Source organism: Stegostoma tigrinum, chromosome 29 (genome assembly GCF_030684315.1).
Source record: "Stegostoma tigrinum isolate sSteTig4 chromosome 29, sSteTig4.hap1, whole genome shotgun sequence".
In the NCBI taxonomy this organism is placed as follows: Eukaryota; Metazoa; Chordata; class Chondrichthyes; order Orectolobiformes; family Stegostomatidae; genus Stegostoma; species Stegostoma tigrinum.
Window position 1 is genome coordinate 31896143 of NC_081382.1, and position 21221 is coordinate 31917363.

Genomic DNA, 21221 nt, shown 5'->3' on the forward strand with positions numbered 1-21221 from the left:
TGACCTGATGGTGAAGTGTACAAATGAGCACCAAGGCCTGTTCCTAAAGAACCTGATCTTGTTCTTCCCATGGTTGAGCTCTGACTCAATTCAATCAGGTCATGGATGTCACATGTGTTCACACCAACAGTGAATCCGAGTAGGAAACTGTGACATCATCTATGCACAGGGAGGCTTTAACTTGTGTGCCTCCCTAACTGAGATTGTCATGCCTCTTGGTCCTGCGTTATTCCTGATAGCCTCAACAACAGTTTCAATGCCACCTATGCACAAGTAAAGGGAGAGGAGACAATACCACCTAATTCCATATTTGATCAGAAAACTTCACAATTCATGCCCATTAATTGACACTGTGTACTGATCTTTGTGGATTGGATCCAGTTGTGCATTCCATCCCTAAACTCAATTTTGCAGAGCACATCATTATGTGGGCTTGCGGTATTCTGTCCAAGTCCTTTCTCTGGTGTAGACTGATGGGTTAAGTGTCTCCCCTTTGTGGTCATACCCCTGACGAGATCAATGCTCTCAGAGATGTTCTTGCCAGGTGCAATGCAGACTTGTTCCAATTAACTATGACCTTGAACAGAATTTGTAGCCAACGTTAAGAAGTAAAATATGTTGCCATTGGCTCATTTCCTCCCTCTTTCCACTATGTCTAGGTGCACTGCTGCAGTCTGCATCTAAGGCGGAGAAAGCCTGTCGTGGAGCATGTTGACCTTGAAGGTTTGGGCAGGTGACCACAGAGTGAGGGCAGGTGGGGAAACGCGATGGTGCGGGCTGGCATTTGTGGCTAGAACGCCCAGACACGCTGAGAACGTCCTGTCCAGATGTGGGTTTGTCTTGCTCAGCTTCAACTTGTAAAGGGTTATGGGTCACAGCTAGCATGGAGGTGGAGCTCCCACGCGTCCACTTTGGGACATCGGAGGAAACTTCTGAGGGGGCTGATGTGTGATTCTTCCTCTCTGCAGGTCTGCTGGAATCACCCTGCTTCTAGAGAGGAAGGAGCTGCTCATCCCCCACACACCTTGTCTTCGATGCTGAGTACCAATGGCTAAAGTGAGGTGGAGTAAAAGTCTGCGTGTGTATCCAGCAGGCACTGAGCTTTCTGCTGAACCTGACTTTCTGTGGAGACAACCAGGCATATGCATACAGAGCCAGCACAGCACAGATAGTGTTGATGGGTTCCTCCAACCTTTGATCCACCAGCCCACTGCTCCTCATTTTGTGTATGATCACACAATATATTCCTGCTGACGCTATGGGGTCCTCTCCTCCTTATGAGGAGAAGGATCTGGGATCCAGTAGTCCACTGAGTGGCAACAGCCTGGGTGTTTCCACCATGGCTAACTACAGAGACATTGTGCCAAAATGCCCACCAGAGTGCGTTCCCAAACCTAACCTTGCTAATGAGCCCACTGAGGAGCCAATATCTGAGCTGCTGGAGGGTGCAGCGGAAAGCCTTCCGAGTGTATCCTCTGGAGGGCAGAAGGTGGCTCCTCCCTCAGAGGTGAAGTCACTGAATGTATTTAGGAAAGAAATAGATTTTTAGAAGCTAAAGGAGTCAAGGAGTGTGAGGAGACACTATAAAGCATTGAGAGAAAGGATCAGCCATGATCATGTAATGGGGCAGCAGGCTCAGTGGGCTGAATGGCCAACTCCTGAATCTATGTTCCAAGATTCTGTGTTTCCTGTTTCGATGGTGGGTGAGGGTAATCTTACCTTTCCTTATGGATTCTGACATGTTGTCAGATTGAAGCTCACTGTCTCCAGCAGGTTCAGACTAATACAGTCTCACAGATTCGAGTCCAAGTGGATCTTTCTAGATTTTGTACAATATTGTATAATATATACCTTAGCCATTAACCATCATTAAGCTAAATAGTAGATTTTATTCTCATGGGATGTGGGTGCCACTGGCTGGGCGAGCATTTATTGCCCGTCCCTAGTTGCTGTTGAGATTGATTTTCATTAGACTGTCCTAAGTCAGTCTTTCTGAGCAAGTAATTGGAGTAGTTTCACTTTTCCTATCTGATTAGAGAATTTGAAAGGTTGCATTTAGTTTAGTTTGTTTTTTGCTGGTAAGGCCAGCATTTTTACAATTATTTGTCCTTTCCAAAAGAGATTAGATAGTTAAAACATATTCTTGACACTCAACTTTTGTACAAAATAAAATTCTGCAGTTTGTAAAACAAAGGACGATATGAAATGTTCTCATTAGCTTCTTTTTTTAAGATACTCAGCCTGTGTAAGATTCAGACATTTTTAGGATTGTCTTTTTCAATGGTTTACAGTCAATAAGAGCCACAATGTTACATGTAAACAGGTTCAAACTCCCAGTCAGACCCGTGTTGTGTATTTGGGGTGGGGAAGGGATAAAGTTGGTGGGGATGTATGGAGGGAGATTAAGTTGTACAATTGGTAAATTTACTGAGATTACAAGGTGTGGAGCTGGACGAACACAGCAGGCCAAGCAGCATCAGAGGAGCAGGAAAGCTGACATTTCAGGCCTAGACCTCCCCCTCCCTGGACTGACCTATCCCCTCCCTAACTCCCCACCTATACTCACCTTTACTGCCTCCATCCCCGCCTCTTTGACCTGCCTGTCCCCTCTCCATCTATCTTCTCCTCTATCCATCTTCTATCCGCCTCCCCCTCTCTCCCTATTTATTTCAGAACGCCCTTCCCCTCCCCTTTTCTGAAGAAGGGCCTAGCCGAGACCACCCTCCAGGATCAGGCTGCCACAATGGGATACCGCTGCACTAGCCAATGTTGATAGTGTTTGATTCACTAATGATAATACCATTAAATGACAATGGGCAATAGCTAGATTCTCCCTTGTTGGAGATAGTCATTGCCTGGCACTTGTGTGGTGTAAATCTTATTTGCTCTCTGTCATCCGAAGCTTGGATATTGTTCAGGTCTTGCTGCTATTGGAAATAAACTGTAAATGGTGCTGAAGGTTGTGCTATTGCAAATGAACATTCTCACTTCTGACACTACGATGGAGGCAAGATTGTTGATGAAGCAACTGAAAGTGATTGGGCCTAGGACACTGTCCTGAGGAACTTCTGCAATGAAGTCCAGAAGCTGAGATGACTGACTTCCAAAAACCGCAACCATCTTCCTTTATGCCAGGTATGACTCCAAACAATGAAGTGTTTTTCCCCAATTCCCATTGGATTTAATTTTGCTAGAGCTCCTTTTTGTCATACTCAGTCAAATGGAGTCTTAATATCAAGGGTAATGATAGTGCCGTCACTTCCAGAATTCAGCTATTTTATCCATTTTTGAACACAGGCTATAATGACGTCAGGAGTGTCTCTTGGTATCATGTGGACTGAATTGAATTGGCTGAGGACTGGCTTATGTGACGCTGGTGACCTCCAGTGGAGCCAGCGATGATCATCAACAGGCAGTTTCCTTACCCGTGTTTGATTTGATGCTGTGAGAATTTGTGGGCTCCGGAATCAAAGTTGAGGAGTCCAAGAGCAACTCCTTCCCTCTCAGATGTATACTGTACCACCGTGCTGCCATCTCTGCTGGGTATGTCTGGTCACACTGGCAAAGCAGATGGCACTGTCTGTGACATGGTCTATAAGTTCCAATTCTCTGAGTATGGCGACATCGGATTGTTGTTTGACTAGTGTGCAAGACAGATTTCCCAATTTGGTATTCTAATGTTCGTTAGAAGGACTTTACAGGGTCAACATGGCGGTGTTAGCAATTGTTGTATCCCGTGCCTAGGATAATACCAGGTAGACTGTCCAATTTCATTCTTTTTTGATACTCTTATGTGGTTTGATACAAGTGAGTCCCTTGCTGGTCCATTTCAGAAGGCAATCAAGAGTCAACCACATGTATGCCAGACCAGGTAAGGATAGCTCATTTCCTTTGCTGAAGGTCATTAGTGAACCAGGTGGCATTTTACAACACTGTTTTCAATGGTCATCATTTGAACTTTAAATTCCTGATTTTTCTTTGACTCAAATTTCACCAACATTGTCTGGTGGGATTCAAGCCTGGGCTCCGAGAGCACTCTCTGAGTCTCTGGATTACTGCCATCAATGATTCCACTAAGACAGTGCCTCCCCTTTTGACAAAACTTCTCCTTGTTCAGCAAACCTCAGGATCTGTAAGGGCTAGGAATCATGGAAGGACCATAGATACCCAGCAACGTATTCCCAGATGCTGAAACATCCACCTCTGCAATTATATTTGACACACTAATAAAGAAGACAACTATTTCATCTGTAAAACTAATCACGGTGTTACCATTTTTAAGGTCCTTTCTCCATCGAAGCATTTGATTAATGCCAAACCAAAGCTTTTATGGCCTGCAACAGACAATGCATCAGTGAGCACCCTGTTACAATTTTTGTATTTATCCAGAAAAAAATCCATGAATTTCACATGCAACCGACCTTGACAGAAATGTTACAGATTCATGGGGCCATAATTCGACACATCTTCTGAATCAATTGAATTGCCATTGGATTTATTATTCAGGTAAATGGCCATGGATATATTTTATATACGCTTTGCAATGCACCTTTCTATCATACATTTTCATAACCTATAATTAGAATCAGTTGTGTTGGCCTATCCTGAAAACCAGAATTTTCTTCAGACAGACAAATGATTTATAAAAATAGCTAATCCATACAAAACTGTGTTGGGGACTGCCCCCCAGAATATTTCAATACACAGCAGGTCTGTCTCAGCAACTCTGTTTATTGATTGTATTTCCATTTTCTGCTTTCTCTTGTCAGGGAATCCTGAGTCTATACTCTAGTGGTTTCACTGTTGGTGCCAGGGAATGTACTGCTCACTGCCCAGAGACCAAGACTGAGTCAGCAATGCTTATAAAAATAATTCCTGCAGTGGCAGATGAGAGACATAAATCATTGGAAATAAACTACTCCGAGAACCACTGCGCACATGGAGCAAACATCTTCACCTGTAGTATTTTTTTTCTGGACTCATACAGGAAATATGATAATAGATATGACAGATTTGAGGAATGTTCCTGCAATTGTATCACAGCATGAGATAAGGCCAGCACAGGAATGCCAAATCTGGGGAAATGAGAACACGAATTAACTAACTTGTGTGAAGTACAACAGCTATATTTAGTTACCTAATATAAGTTATAACAATGCCAGTGTTTATCATTAATGATCTCTGACATGTGAACTGTGCACAAAATTCACTCAAGAAGCTTAATGTCATCAATGACAAGCAGTCTATTTGTTTGGCAAACCTCCCCAAATCTCAATATTGCCTTAAACCTTCACACCTCCACCTCGTGCACACAGTGTGCCATGTACATGATACATTGCAGCAATGCAGCCAAGAGTCCTCCAACAGCATCTTCTAAACCCAAGTCCTCTATCATTCAGAAAGGCAAAGGCAGCAGGCACAAGGGAACACCACCATCCACCAGTGTCCCTCCCATACCACACACCATCATGACTTGGAACCATGTCACCTTGACTTCTAAGTAACTAAGTCAAAAAACTGGAACTCCCCTCCAAGTAACAATGTGGGTACAATTAAACCGGATGGACAGGATCAATTCATATAGGCAGCTGATTACCAGCTTTTTGAAGGCAGTTCAGAGTGGGCAACTAATGCCGTTCTAGCCAGCATCCTGAAAAGATTTACATGCACAAACTGAAATTTTGATGGTCAAATATTGTGTTGACTTGACACAGTTCATATGCTGTTGTCTACTTATGAGAATAGTGGGTGTTGGTATGATCTCTGCCCCCCAGGCTTCAGCTTTTGGGCTGATACATTTCGTCTGACGGAGCATTAACCCGAGGCTTTGACTGGTTTGGTGTCGAAAAGCCGTGGGCGGGATGTGCAAAAAACTGGAACTCCCCCTCAGTCCTGTGCAACAATTGTTCCTCAAACAACATGACAAACAATAAAATAACTAACTTGAGTTGGAGAAGGAAATTAAAGAAGAGGGAATTCAATTCAACATTTAATTTGAAATGCTTGTTTCCAGCATAATAACAAGTACAAATATTTCAAACAGCATAGGATACCTCTTTGAGTGCAAAATCAAAAATGCTTTGGATATTGGAAAGCCAAAATAAAGCCCGAAAACATTGCAAATACTCAACAGGCATTGGGTTTTGTAGTTGGGACGTTATGTTATAGTTGTATAAGTTATTGGTGAGCCTGTCCTTGGAGTATTGAGAACAGTTTTGATCACCCTGTGAAAGGAAAGGCGTAGTCAAACTGGAAAGTGTGCGAAGAAGATTTACAAGGATGTTGCCAAGACTAGTAGACCAATAGAGAGAGGATTGCCAGGACAGGACCTTTTTTCCTTGGAATTTAGGAGAATTAAGGTGTATAAAATCATGAGGTGCACAGGTAGGATGAATGCATATAGTCTTTTTCCCAGGGTTGGGGAATTGAAAACTAGAGGCATAGGTTTAAGGTGAGAGCGAAAAGCTTTAAGAAGGACCCGATGGGCAACTTCTTCATGCAGAGAGAAGTTTGTATATGGAATGGGCTGCCAGAGAAAGTGGTTGAGGCAGATACACTAGCAACATTTAAAAAACATTTGGATAGTTACATGGATGGGAAGGGATTGAAAATGTGGAAGTCAGGAGTAATTCAATGACAAAAGGGACAATAGTGCAAGGCAAAAGTGGGCGATGAATAAGTCAGTAACTATACAACCGATGAATCGACAGGAGGCATGAATGGAAAAAACACATCATTATTGACGATTGCTATCCAAAAGATGTGGGCAAAGGTTATTATCTGAAGTGTTCAATTCAGTGTTGAGTCTGGAAGGCTGTAAAGTGCATGACTGAAACACAGGGTGCTGATCCTCAAATTTATACTACACTTCATTGGAACAGTGTAGGACAGTAGAGAGATCAGAGTAGGAGTGAGGCAGAGAATTGAAATGATAGAGCACTGGAACTTCAGGATTGCAGATGAAATGGATGTGTTCTGCAAAGCAATCATTCCTATTGACATTGTGCCAATGAAACTTGAGGAACAGCACCTCATCGTTTGATTGTAGACACTTCACAACCTTTCAGGCAAAACAAAGGTTCAACAATCTCAGATCGTAAGCATGGTTATCCAAGTGGTTCTGAGCTGAAATACTAACTCTGATGTTTCCTGACCTGCTGAGTAATTACTGCATTTGCAGTTTCATTTCATATTTCTTCCTGTCCTTCCAAATATTATACCTCAACTAGCACCTGGCAAAACATATGATCTGATCAGTTTATTTCAGTGGTGTTTGTGGATGCTTGCTATGTCTGAATTGGTTTCTGCATTTCTTACAATACAGCAATGGCTACACTTCCAAAGCATTGTATTGGCTAAAATTGATGAAGTGCTGAGATTGTAACTGGTGCTGTAAAGAAGTCTTTCCTTTCCTTTTAAGTCATGTTAAGGTGCCTCCATGGCAGAATAAATAGAAATCCAACAATTTGATGCGTTTTATCAGTGTTTTAAATCCCCAAAGCTTTTTGCATTGTTATGATCCCAGCTGATAGTATTATCAGACAAGTCAGATCCCAAATCTGCTTTGATAGATAATACTTCTTTTGTGTTTGGTTAGTCTTTTCTTTTGATTCATTTTTTTCCCTTTATTCATTCACAGGATGAGGGCATCGCTGCTAGGCAGCATTTATTGCCCATCCCTAATTGCCCAGAGGGCAGTTAAGAGTCAATCATATTGCTGTGGGTCTGGAGTCACATGTAGACCAGACCAGGTAAGGATGACAGATTTCATTCCCTAAAGGACATTAGTGAACCAGATGGGATTTTCCTGACAATTGACAATGGATTCATGGTCATCATTAGATCCTTAATTCCAGATATGTATTGAATTCAAATTCCACCATCTGCCATGGCAGGATTTGAACCTGGGTCCCCGGAACATTATCTGAGTCTCTGGGTTAACAGTCCAGCAATAATACCACTAGGCCATCACCTCCTCATCAACACGGTAGTTAGTCACTAAGACATATTTACGCGTGACTGTAGATTTTCTTTAACAACTGAACAGAAGTTTATTACATGAAAGATTTCTTTTAGAAAAATGACCAAGTTATATCAGTCGGTTCCATTCTTGTGTGATCTTGTGTTATGAGAAAATCGTGCATTAGCTGCACTATTTAAACTAACGGGGCTGGAATCGCATTATTGCCAATACAGGTAAGGAAAGTTCACATTCTACAAATAACGGTCGAAATCCTTCAATTGTGTTAAAGCTAATTCACATTGTAGAAACACACATTTTGGCAGAACCGACTGTATATGATAGCCAGAATGAATCCAAATCACAGAGTCAATCAAAGCCTTAACCTGACACTATCCATTACAGAGACTCAAATCCAGAGAAATTAGTCCATCTCCAAATTCAAAAAATGACAGTACTATCTATAAATGACCCACCTTTCATCACAGCATCCAATGTAATCGTTTCCAAAAACTTACGTGAGTAAATGCAAGATCAAATTTTCACATGAACAACTTAAGATTGTGGCTTTATACCCCTGAAATTTTTTTTCAGGTGTTGATTGAGGAGAATTAATAATAACTGTCACTGGATAACATCTCTAAAACATCTGAAGACATTTAACAGAAACAATTATCCAATTTGATTTGAGGGAAGACTACTACCCACTGAGACAAAATTGAGATTGGGCAGCACATGCACAGGGATAGATTGTATAAATAGGAGTCATGTGTACTCAGGGAGCAAAAGAAGATTCAGAAATACATGAGGTGGGAAATTTGGTTGAGTCCAGTAAACATACATGAGGAACAGAGGACTGGGGATGTTAGTTAGCACTTCAGACATCAAAAAGAAATAGTTTATCAAGAGGAAATCCTTACTTTATTTGCGAAATAAACCCACAGAGGCCGGTATCCTGTCACCAAGTCACCCTTTATTTACATGTGTATAGGACTCAACACTGGTCCGACTTCCTCAGAACGAGCTCTTGAAGTGAACAGAACATCAAATATTCCTGCTCATATCTTCCAGCCAGGGCTCCCTGATTGAATCAGGTTAATGTGCTCAATAAGCGAAGTCATATCTATGAGGTCCACCTGGCTGATTTCAGTACAATCATTACATCCCTCCCCCTTTGAGTCTGAGGACTTAGGTTGGTTCTTTATCTTGTAGCTTAAGATATGGGCAGTATGTCCCAGAACGTGGTCTGCCTCTTGCATCTGGAGCATTTCTGATGAATTTCATCTTCTTCAGGCAGTAAAAGAGTCAAGGCTGTGATATCCACTGTGTCCATCTCAGATTCTAAGGTTCCTTTGATGCTAGATAGAGGGAGAGAATGCATGGGTTCTGACAGACTTTCCAGCTGTTCCGAGGGGCTGTGTATGTTTTGCTCATGCCCCATTTGCAAGTTTGCAGTTTTCATGTGGTCTATATGTTTGTTCAGGACTGCCTCACCTACCTGAACTTTGTGCATCATGGAACCTAACCTCTAGTCAATCATGCCCCTCACTCATGCAGGGCCATTCCTGTGGTTTAGACACCAAACTGTGTGCCCTGAAGTAAACTGCCTCTCTTGCTTAGAGGAATCTTATATCCAACATTGGCAATCCTGATGCTGTTTTTCCCTCCCTCCCAGGTCCAGGAAGATCAGATTTAACCTGGTGCAGAGTCTTCTCCCCATTGGCAACTCTGCCTGTAGCTGCATGAGGGCCGGTCCAAAAATCAAACAGGAAACACGACCGTTTGGTATTGAGTGAAGCTTTAGGCTGTTTCTTTAACCTGCCTTCAAAGTTTGGGCTCCTCTTTCCACCAGACCATTGGACGATGAATTGTATGGAGCGCTGGATGCCATTTGACTTTAGGGGATACTCAAATTCCCTGCTAGTAAATGAAGGCCCACTGTCTGTTGCCAAGACTTCTGGGAGCCTGTGTATTGCAAAAGATGCTTGCAGCTTTTCCATTGTCATCCCCATGTTTGATGAATGAACTCTCTGTGTGTGTAGCCAATTTCAGTGGGCATCCACAACAACTAAGAACATTGAGCACTGGAAAGGGCCAGCATAGTCGAAGTGTAACCAAGTCTAGGGTTTACCTGGTCATTTCCATGAATGTGGGGGTGCTGCAGGTGCTAATCATTGTCCTTGTTGGCACTCTGGGCACTGCCTCTCCAATGTGGCTCTGTCTGCATCCAATGCTGGCTGTCATACATAACCTTGTATGAACATCTTCATTTTGGACAACCCTGGATGACCCTGATGCTGTTCAGTAAGTATCTGGTGGTGACCTTTTCTTGTGACAATCACTCTTGCTCTCCATAATAAAATACCACCCTCTATGGTAATGTGGTCTCACTGGGTCCAGGAAGGTGTCGATTCTGGTTGTGCTAGCTGTTTTGTTTCAACACCACCAGCTGCTTTAGTCTTCTAGGAACAGACCTTTTTGCGTCCACACTCTGATATTGTGAACAGTGACTGGAAGGGTGAACAGAAAGATTAAAACCAGAATAGGCTCTTGCAGAGGCAGTACCAACGGCTAGTGGGAGGCAGATCAAGGCATCGGCATTTGCTACTTGGCCTCGTGGATCGTCTTCCAACTTGTAACTGTATGCGCTTAGAATGAGAGCCCACGGGTGAATTCGAACCAAAGCTATGGGCAGCATGGTCTTCTCCTCCTTGAGTAGCCCTAGGATTTGTGGTCTGTTGTTATGACAGGTTTATGTCTGCAAAGGTATTGGTGGTCCTTTCTCACACCAAAAATGACCGCTAAACCTTCCGTCTCTATCTGGGCATATCTGCGCTCTGCATCAGCCAAAGTCCAGGAAGCAAAGGCGTTATGGCCATCTGTGGGCCAACGCTATCCCTAGGGTGGGGGATTTCAAGAGTAGGGGGCATATTTTTGAGGTGAGAGGAGAAAGATTTAAAAAGACATGAGGGACAACTTTCTTATGTGTTCCCGTGTGGAAGCGGGGACGGTTACAACATTTAAAAGACATTTGGATAAGAAGCTGAATAAGAAATCTGTAACTGAGCTTTTGATCATTTGTCCTAATTTATGCAAGTTGATGTCAAATTTTGCTTGCTAATGTTCCTTTGAAACATCTTTGGACATATTCGCTGCTTTAAAATTGCTCTGTAAATACAAAATATTTGTTGTGATTCAAGATCCTGTTGCCATGTTCCTCATGGGGTAAATATGCATAGCCTCTAGGTGGCGCCACAATATGATATAACATTGAAGCCAAAGATATCTCTGAAAGAAATATTAGAATTAGCCTATATAATAACCTCATCTTTCAGTATTTTCCTCTTGGTTTATCAAAATATATAATTATTTGTGATAGATATAAAAATAAGCAACAAGAACACGAGAAAATGAGAAGGAGGTAGTTATTCAGCCTCTCAGATCTGCTTCGCCATTTAGTAAGATCATAGCTGAACTGTCCCAGGTCGCAACTCCTGTTTTTGTATAAACTCCACTAGGTTTAAAAAAAGCCCATCTACCTCCTCTAGGCGTAGAGTATAAAAGCAAATATGTGATGCTACACCTCCACAAATCATTGTTTAGTCCACACTTGGAGTATTGTGTTCAATTCTGGGCACTTTATTTAAGGAAGGATGTTAAAGCCCCGAGACAGTGCAAAAGAGATTTGCTAGAATGATAGCAAGGATGGAGGATTTTAGATACAAGGAAAAGGCCAAAGAAATTGGGCTCATTGTCCTTGGAACAGAAAAGGTTCAGAGGTGACCTTATTGAGGTATTCAAAATTTTGAACAGTTTTGACAGGGTAAAGAGGGATATTCTGCTTCGACCAATTGGTATGTCGGTAATCTGGGCTCACAATTTCAAGATTGTCAACAAGAGAGCTAGGAATGAGATAAAGAGAAACTTCTTTACTCAGAGAGTTGTTAGGATTTGGAATGCATTGTCAGCAGAGCGGTGGAGGTAGATTCCATAGTAGTTTCAAAAAAGAACTGGGTATAAATTTGCAAGTGATTGATTTAGAGGGCTATGGAGATAGGGCTGGAAAATGAGAGTAGCTGGGTAGCTCTTTCACGAGCAAGTACAGAATCAGTTGGCCAAATGGCTTCCTTCTGTACTGTAAAACTCTATGTTTCTATATTCCTTTAAGTATTTTCAATGATCAAGCCTACTGAATCTCTCTAGAGAATTCATTGCCTTCTGAAGAGAAGAAATTCTTTTGCATCTCAGTTTTAAATGAATGTCCCCTTATTCTGTAATCTTAGATCAAGACTCCCCCACTGGTGGAACACAGAGTCGTAGAGTCATACAGCACGGAAACAGACTCTTTGGTCCAACTCGTCCATGCTGACCAGACATCCCAATCTGACCTAGTCCCATTTGCCAGCATTTGGCCCATATCTCTCCAAATCCTTCCTATTCATGTAGCCATTCAGGTGCTTTTTAAAGGTTTTAATTGTAAGATCATCATCTCCACCACTTACTCCGACAGTTCATTCCATACGCACACCACCCTTCACATGAAAAAGTTTCCCCATAGGTCCCTTTCAAATCTTTCACCTCTCACCTTGAACCTGTGCCTTCTAGTTCTCAGTCTTCATCCCCCACCTCCCCCACCCCGACTCCCACCCTAGGAAACAGGCTTTGGCAATTCACGCTATTCATGGCATTCATGATTTTAGAAACCTCCATAAGGTCACCCCTCAGTTTCCAATGCTCCAGGGAAAATAGCCCCAGCCTATTCAGCCTCTCCCAATAGCTCAAATCCTTCTATCCCAGCAACATCCTTGTAAATCTTTTCTGCACTCTCTCATGTTTAACAACATTCTTTCTAAAGAAGGATGATCAAAGCTGTACTTTGTATTCCACAACTGGCCCCACTAATGTCCAGTACTGCCATAACATGATGTCCCAACTCCTCTTCTCAAAGTCCTGACAAATGAAGGCAAGCATACCAAACACCTTCTTCACCACCCTGTCTAACTGCGACTCCACTTTCAAAGAACTACGCAACTGCACGCCGAGGTTTCTTTGTTCAGCAACACTCCCCAGGGCCCTACTGTTAACTGTATTAATCCTGCCCTGGTTTGCCTTATCAAAATGCAAAGCCTCACATTTATTGAAATTAAACTCCATCTGCCCATCCTCGGCCAATTGGCCCATCCGATCTAGGTCCCGTTGTACTCTGAGATAATCTTCTTCACCACCCACTATACTACCTATTTTGTTGTCAACTGCAAACTTACCAACCATCTTCACAACATCTATTCTGTCAAGCCCCCTTAGACTATTATAATTTTCAAAAAGATCACCCTTCATTTTCTTTTAAACTGTAAAGGATAAAGGTCTGACCTGTTTATTAGTTTTGACATGTCAACACCCTCTTCCCAAGAATAGGCCGAGCAATCTCCTTTGAACAGCTTCCAATGCCAATTTATCCTTTTGTGAATATGGTGAACTAATCTGTACATAGTATCCCAGATGTGGCCTCACCAACGTCCTATGCAATCGTAACAAGACTTCCTTAGTTTTAACATTCTCAGCAATAAAAGACAACATTAAGTTTGCCTAATTACTTACTTGATAAACCTGCATGTTAACATGCTGTGTCTCATGCACAGGAAAATCCACATCCCTCTCTGCTGCACCTTTTTAGGGTCTCTGTCCATTTGAATAATATTCTGCCTTTTGATTCTTTGTACCAAACTACCTAATGTCACAATTTCCTACATTGAAATCCACTTGCCAAGTTTTACACATTCATTGAACCTCTGTACGTCCTTTGCATATTCATTATGTCATCATCACATGTCCTCCACCTACTTTTGTACCATTGGTAAATCTGTATACATTACACTCTGCCCCTCCAGCAAGTCATTCATTACGGTAGTAAATAGTGGAGGGTCAGGGACTGATCCTACTGGTAGTCTACTCGTCTCGATTTTCCAACTAGAAAAAGTTCCATTAATCCTAAATCTCTGCATTCTGTGTGTTAACTGATCCTCAATCCATGATAATACATTACCCCAAATACCATGAGCTTCTATATTGTGCAATAACTTTTAAGTAATACATTATCAAATGCTTTCTGAAAATCCAACTATAATACAGCTACCAATTTGCCTTTATCAACTCTGCCTCTTAGATCCTCAAAGAACTTGAGCAAATTTATCAAACATAATTTCCCTTTCATAAAAGAAACATAGATGGAATGGATAGTCAGAGACATTTTCCCGGGTAGAAATGACTATTACGAGGGGACATAATGTTAAGGTGATTGGAGAAAGGTATAGGGGAGATGCCAGAGGTAGATTCTAGAGAGCGGTGGGCGTGTGGAATGCGCTGTCGGCAGTGATAGTGGAGTCAGATACTTTAGAGACTTTTAAGTGACTCCTGGATAGGCACATGGAGGATGATAAAATGTAGGGTATGCAGGGTAGTTTGGTCTTAGTAGGATCTGTAGGTCAGCATGACATCGTGGGTCAAAGGACCTGTAATGTGCTATAGTGTGCAATGTTCTTAAAACTATGTTGATTCCAGCATCTGCAGTTCCCATTATCTTTGATTCTTTTCGATTGCTTTAAGCTTTTCTATTATTTTCTTTCTGTTCTTCTATTTCTTCCTTAATAATGACTCTAACATGTTACCAATAACAGATTTTATTTTAGAATCCCTACAGTGTGGAAGCAGGCCATTCGTCCCAACAAGTCCATACTGACTGTCCGAAGAGCACAGAACCCAGACTTACCAACACACCCTATCCACATAACACAGCATTTCCCATGGCTAATCCACTTAACCTACACATTCCTGGACATTTAAGGCAATTTAGCGTGGTCAATCCACCAAACTTGTATATCTTTGGACTGTGGGAAGAAACCTGAACACGCGCAGGGAACCATGCAGACTTGGGAAGAATGTGCAAACTCCACACAGACAGTCACCCAAAGCTAGAATTGAACCTGAGTCCTCGGTGTTGTGAGGCAGCAGTGCGAACAACTAAGCCATTGTGCCACGTATGGTAATAAAATATGAGGCTGGATGAACACAGCAGGCCAAGCAGCATCTCTGCTTCGGGCCTAGACCCTTCATCAGAGAGGGGGATGGGGTGAGGGTTCTGGAATAAATAGGGAGATAGGGGGAGGCGGACTGAAGATGGAGAGAAAAGAAGATAGGTGGAGAGGAGAGTATAGGTCGGGAGGTAGGGGACGGAATAGGTCAGTCCAGGGAAGACGGACAGGTCAAGGAGGCGGGATGAGGTTAGTAGGTAGGAGATGGAGGTGCGGCTTGGGGTGGGAGGAAGGGATGGGTGAGAGGAAGAACAGGTTAGGGAGGCAGAGACAGGCTGGGCTGGTTTTGGGATGCAGTGGGTGGAGGGGAAGAGCTGGGCTGGTTGTGTGGTGCAGTGGGGGGAGGGGACGAACTGGGCTGGTTTTGGGATGCAGTGGGGGAAGGGGAGATTTTAAAGCTGGTGAAGTCCACATTGATACCATTGGGCTGCAGGGTTCCCAAGCAGAATATGAATTGCTGTTCCTGCAACTTTTGGGTGGCATCATTGTGGCACTGCAGGAGGCCCATGATGGACATGTCATCTAAAGAATGGGAGGGGGAGTGGAAATGGTTTGCGACTGGGAGGTGCAGTTGCTTATTGCGAACCGAGCGGAGGTGTTCTGCAAAGCTGTCCCCAAGCCTCCGCTTTGTTTCCCCAATGTAGAGGAAGCCACACCGGGTACAATGGATGCAGTATACCACATTGGCAGATGTGCAGGTGAACCTCTGCTTAATATGGAAAGTCATCTTGGGGCCTGGGATAGGGGTGAGGGAGGAGGTGTGGGGGCAAGTGTAGCACTTCCTGCGGTTGCAGGGGAAGGTGCCGGGTGTGGTGGGGTTGGAGGGCAGTGTGGAGCGAACAAGGGAGTGGGTTAGGTTAACTGACCTATAGATTCCTGCATTCTCTGTCTCCCTTCCTCTGTGAACAAGGGCATCACATTAGTAGTTTTCCAACCCACTGGAAACCTTCTGGATCCCAGCAAGTTCTAGAATATTTCAAACACTGCTTCCACTGTCTCTGCAGCCACTTTTATTAAATCCCTTGGTTGCAGGCCATTGGGTGCTGGAGACTTGCCTGCCCTTAGTCTCAATAGTTTGCATAATGCTTTGTCCTTCATGATAGAGGCTGTTATAAGATCTTTCCTCCCATTAGCGCCTTGTTTATCGGTTACTTTTGGAGTGGTTATAGAGTCCTCCACTGTGAAAATTGATACAAAGTATTGCTTTGATGACCTGCCATTTCCGTGTTCCCCATTAGTAATTCTCCAATTGCAGTCTTAGTGCAACTACATCTCTGTAATAACTATCAAATTGTAGTCAAGTTTTTCTATTTGTACCAATAACTCATCTATATTGTTACAATTCCTGCATGCATTAAAATGAAGAGCTTTAAATTCTTACCATTATTACTTACTCAGCTTCTAATTTTTCTCCCATCTTTTGCATATATTTTCTACCCCTTCCTGTCACCATTAGTTGGGAAATGGCTGACCTATTAGAGGAAACATTTCTTCTTGATTGTTATATATAAAAGAATGATGGTTACACTTTATTTTAAAATAAGCTTTTCTGATTTTGAGACAGTTGGGAAATTCTCCCAAAAAAGCTGCCAGGGCATTACATCGTCCCAAGATTCGGTCCCAAAATGAGAGTTTCTTTTTGCTTAAACTCATTCCCAATTATTTGTATTCTCCTCCATTTTACTTCTAAGACAATACGATGTATCTTACACCACAAGAACATTATCATTATAAATATTTAACCTGAAATGTTCAACACTGGAGATAAATTATGTCCTCTTATCTACATTTATCTCAATATTTTATAGATAATACAAACTGTAAGCAAATAGGGAATCGAAAAGGAAAGGCAATTTATAATTGGACAGAGAGTGAATGAATGAGCAAAGTATGCATTTTGTGAGAAGAACAAAGTAAATGGCGGCACGGTGGCTCAGTGGTTAGCACAGCACCAGGGACCCGGGTTCGATTCCAGCCTCGGGCGACTGTCTGTGTGGAGTTTGCACATTCTTCCCGTGTCTGCGTGGGTTTCCTCCGGGTGCTCCCGTTTCCTCCCACAGTCCAAAGATGTGCAGGTTAGGTGGATTGGCCGTGCTAAATTGCCTGTAGTGTTCAGGGGTGGGTGGGTTATAGGGGGATGGGTCTGGGTGGGATGCTAAGTAGTGTAAAACTGCAGTAAGCTGCAACACAAGGGGAGTGCACCACAATGACTCAGTGGTTAGCACTGCCTAAGACCTGAGTTCAATTCCACCCTCAGGTGACTGTCTGTGTGGAGTTTACAATTCTCCTCGTATCTGCGTGGGTTTCCTCCAGGTGCTCTAGTTTCCTCCCACCTTCCAAAGATGTGCAGGTTAGCCAGACTGGCCATGCTAAATTGCCTGTAGTTCTCAGGGATGTGTAGCTTAGGTGGGTTATAAGGGGATGGGTCTGGGTGGGATGCTTCAAGGGTCAGTGTGCACTTGTTGGGCCAAAGGGCCTGTTTCCACACTGTAGGGATTCTATAAAACACAGAAAGCTAGAACACAGGTGCAGCCGGTAATCAGGAAGGCAAATGGAATGTTGACCCTTCTGTTAAAGGTGCTGGAGCATTTTGGGAAATCTTATGACATCTGCACAAGGTGCTGGGGAGACCACATCTGGAGTACTGTGATAATGGGAACTGCAGATGCTGGAGAATCCAAGATAATAAAATGTGAGGCTGGATGAACACAGCACGCCCAGCAGCATCTCAGGAGCACAAATGCTCTCTGATGAAGGGTCTAGGCCTGAAATGTCAGCTTTTGTGCTCCTGAGATGCTGCTGGGCCTGCTGTGTTCATCCAGCCTCACATTTTATTATCTGGAGTACTGTGAGCAGTTTTGACCCCTTAATTTTTTTTATTGTAGGCAGTTCAAATAAAGTTCACTGGGATGATCCCTGATATGGAGGGAAAGTCTTATGAGCCAAGGCTAAACAGGTCTACTCATTGGCATTTTGAAGAATGAGAGGTGATCTCATTGAAACAGAAACGATTTTAATTGACAAGGTCAATGCTGAGAGAATATTTTCCCTCAGGGAAGAGTCTAGGACCTGAGGGCATCGTCTCAGAATGAAGGGACACCAATTTAAGACTGTGATGAGGAGAAATTTCTCCTCCTAGAAGGCTTTGTGATTTTGAAACTCCTTGCCAGAGAGAGCTGTGGGAGTAGAGTCCTTGTTTATAATTAAGGCTGAGATAAATCCTTTGGGAATTGAGGGTTATGGGAAAAGGGCTGGAAAGTGAGGCCTGTGAGGTATGTCAGATCAGCTATTATCCTATTGAATGGTGGAGCAGACTTGAGGGGCTGAACAGCCTACTCATGTGCATATTTCTTATGGTCTTACAGAGATCCACACTTAGTGCCATGTACTCCCTTCACATCTATCTGAAGAACCACCTCACTGTATCTCAAAACTTTCCGGATCCAATTTTACTCCATCCTTCATCACAACCTATGCATTAACAAACAACGTTTTATTCTGCGGAAAGAAATCAGAGTTAATGTCTTGGGTCGAGTGACCTATTCTCAGAAGATGCTGCACAGATCTGCTGAGTTTTTCCAGCAGTTTCAATTTTTGTTTCTGATTTGGAGCATCTGCAGTCCTTCTGGGTTTTATTGCCTAAATTACAGAATTGCACGTTGAAAATTTATAGATTTGCCTTTTTGGGGGTCGAATATTCAACATTGGCTCTCCTTCAATTACCACTTTAATCCCGAAGAATTCCTAGTGCAGTAACTTAAAATTAATTCGGGGGAGAGTTTCGCCTGAAATCTGACCAGTTGCGGATATCACTTCAGGAGCTCACTGGCGCCACCTCAGTGAATTTCTATTCTTGCCCGACCGAGACGCTTCCGCAGGAGAGTTGAGATGTGGATTTAGAGGGTGGGGTTGTTTAAGCCAAGCCCTACTTATTATCAGCTGCTTCAGAGTCATTGTGCCTTCGTTAGGGTCTGTTTGTTACTGTACATCGAGTGAAATTGGGAGGTAAGAGACGCTCTTCATTCTGTAGTTCGCCCCCCGGGTTGCGAGCTGCTCAGGCTGGGTATGTGTTGTGGGTAGAAATGAATGAGGGAGTTGTGATCCAACTGTGTTACCTCGGCCTTATTGTAGGGGAGTGGGTGAAATTGCTATGAGTAATGTGCGTGTCTTTCGCCGACTATCATTCTCACTATGTGGTTTGTAGTTAAATCCTTTTTTTTAGAAAAATGGAGATATTCTTTTACCACTTTACCCTGCACAATTATTCAATTTTTCACTTTATTGAAAACTGGAATATTTCTCACCAAATATGAGTGTTTGTCCGTCTAGAATCCTGCAGACTTAAAAGGACTTCACAATGTTCAGACTTGTCCTAAGGTCATCTCTGTCTGACTTTTCCTCGCCTCCGTTTGCATTGTGTGTGTTAATTCCCTGCCTGGAGTAGAGTTTCCTTCTCAAATGGGCGTTAACCGGGGGTTCACAATTGATCTAATTCAAATTTTTGCATATTTTTCCTGCAGGCTGCAACAATGAAAAGATTTTTTTCCCCACTTAAAGAGAAATCTTCAAATGGGCTTGGTCTTTGTTTTTGTTTTAAACTCCAGTTTAATTTTTTTTAACTTAAAGGAATTTAGTTTGTGCAAACTTTTTGCAATTAGAGTTGTTTCACTAAACTGATAGTGGTCTGTTGGGAGAATGAGTCAATAGGAAGAATTGTTGATGACTAATGCTCTAATGTATAAGCACATTTTTCCATGTTTTTAAAAACTGTTTATCTTCTGGTAAAGCCGAAGAATTTGGGCTATTTTTACTGCTGCGATAGATTTTCACTCGTCTCGCCATTTTATAGAAGTTAACTAGTCGGTGACTGCTTTCGAACGAGTTAACTTTGGAATTGGGTATCTTTTATCAATCACATTGGCAGAACGGCACGGCATCATCATTTTGATAGTGAATAGGCGAAAATCTCTTCGGTAGACAGTGGGAGGAACGCTGGTGCCACGTTTCAGATCGATTCTGATCTAGCAGCGGCAATTCAGACACACTGATCTGTGGGAATTGTTAACCGGTTATCCACACTAGTGTTTTAGTACTTGTGACAGTGTTGGCACAGGATGAAAGAACTCCAAGTAAAACATTGGGGCTAAAATGATCATTGTTGAGTGCCCCCTTTTTCCTTTTTAAAGGTAGTAAATCTGGCGAGGATTCACTTCCACAATTAGTGGGAGCCTCTCTGCAGTTGGATCAAGTACAAGAAAATCAGCCAGTATTTCTGGAAGTGTATGCAACATAATTTTTAATTTTTTTTCAAGCACACTGGCTTTGCTTACAGTTTATGTAATTATTTTAAAATAAACACATTCACTTCATGAGATGATGATCAAGTTCTGATTCCCCAGTCTCCAAGATACTGAATCTCAGTTAAATGGGGATGCAGCCCCACCCTGGCAATGAGCAGCAATCTAAATGTGGAAGAAACTTTTCTTGATGATTGTCAGGAGTATGAATCACTGCATGATTTCATAGCTTGTCCTGTTGTACTTTTCCTCTGGGTCAGCTCTATGTAGTCTCAGTTTTCATTCCCCATGAGAAAGTTGAACAAGCACAGTCAGGCCCCCCCCCATCCTTGCAGACCAGACCCTTGTGTGTCAAGCAGCCAAATCTTTAGGGGGTAAAAAACTTTAGTCCAGCGGTAGGGACACTAGCAGTGTAAGTGATGTAATCAGTGGGCTTGATGGCTGGTTTGTGATGCAGAATGTGAGAGTTAAATTTCTGCACTTGTTGAGGTTACCATGAAGGGTAATTCTTCTCAATTTCTTCCCCTTGCCTGTGGTGACCCTCTGTTTCAACACTACCATGTCTGTCATGGGAAAGCAGCTTTCTAGTCTCAAAACTATAACTCTTTACCTGTATCTCTCAGCTGCTTAGCTGTAAACTTACCTGTTCATAATCTTGCTATGTTGCTTCCTCTCTATTCGTTAGTTCATTTATTTCACTTCCCTTTTTTGTTTTAGTGATCTTCGCCTGAAACAATGCAATAGCACGATCACTTTTAAAATGTTTTGTGCTTTGTAAAGTGTAAATTGTTCTTTAGAACAAAAAGAGCACCTGTTAACACCATAGCTCACCTTGTTGAAAAATGCTATTTTGATTAAAACTCTAATTCTCAAATG

General features: G+C 42.6%; 1 protein-coding gene across 1 annotated transcript in view; it reads left to right on the plus strand.

Moving 5' to 3' along the window:
- The first annotated feature begins 18894 nt into the window (after positions 1 to 18894).
- gsna (gelsolin a) overlaps positions 18895 to 21221 on the plus strand; it is a 74252-nt gene continuing 71925 nt past the window's right edge. The window contains exon 1 of the mRNA XM_059638301.1: positions 18895 to 19053. The gene's annotated coding sequence lies outside the window, so the exon portion shown is untranslated. The remainder of the gene's footprint in view (positions 19054 to 21221) is intronic.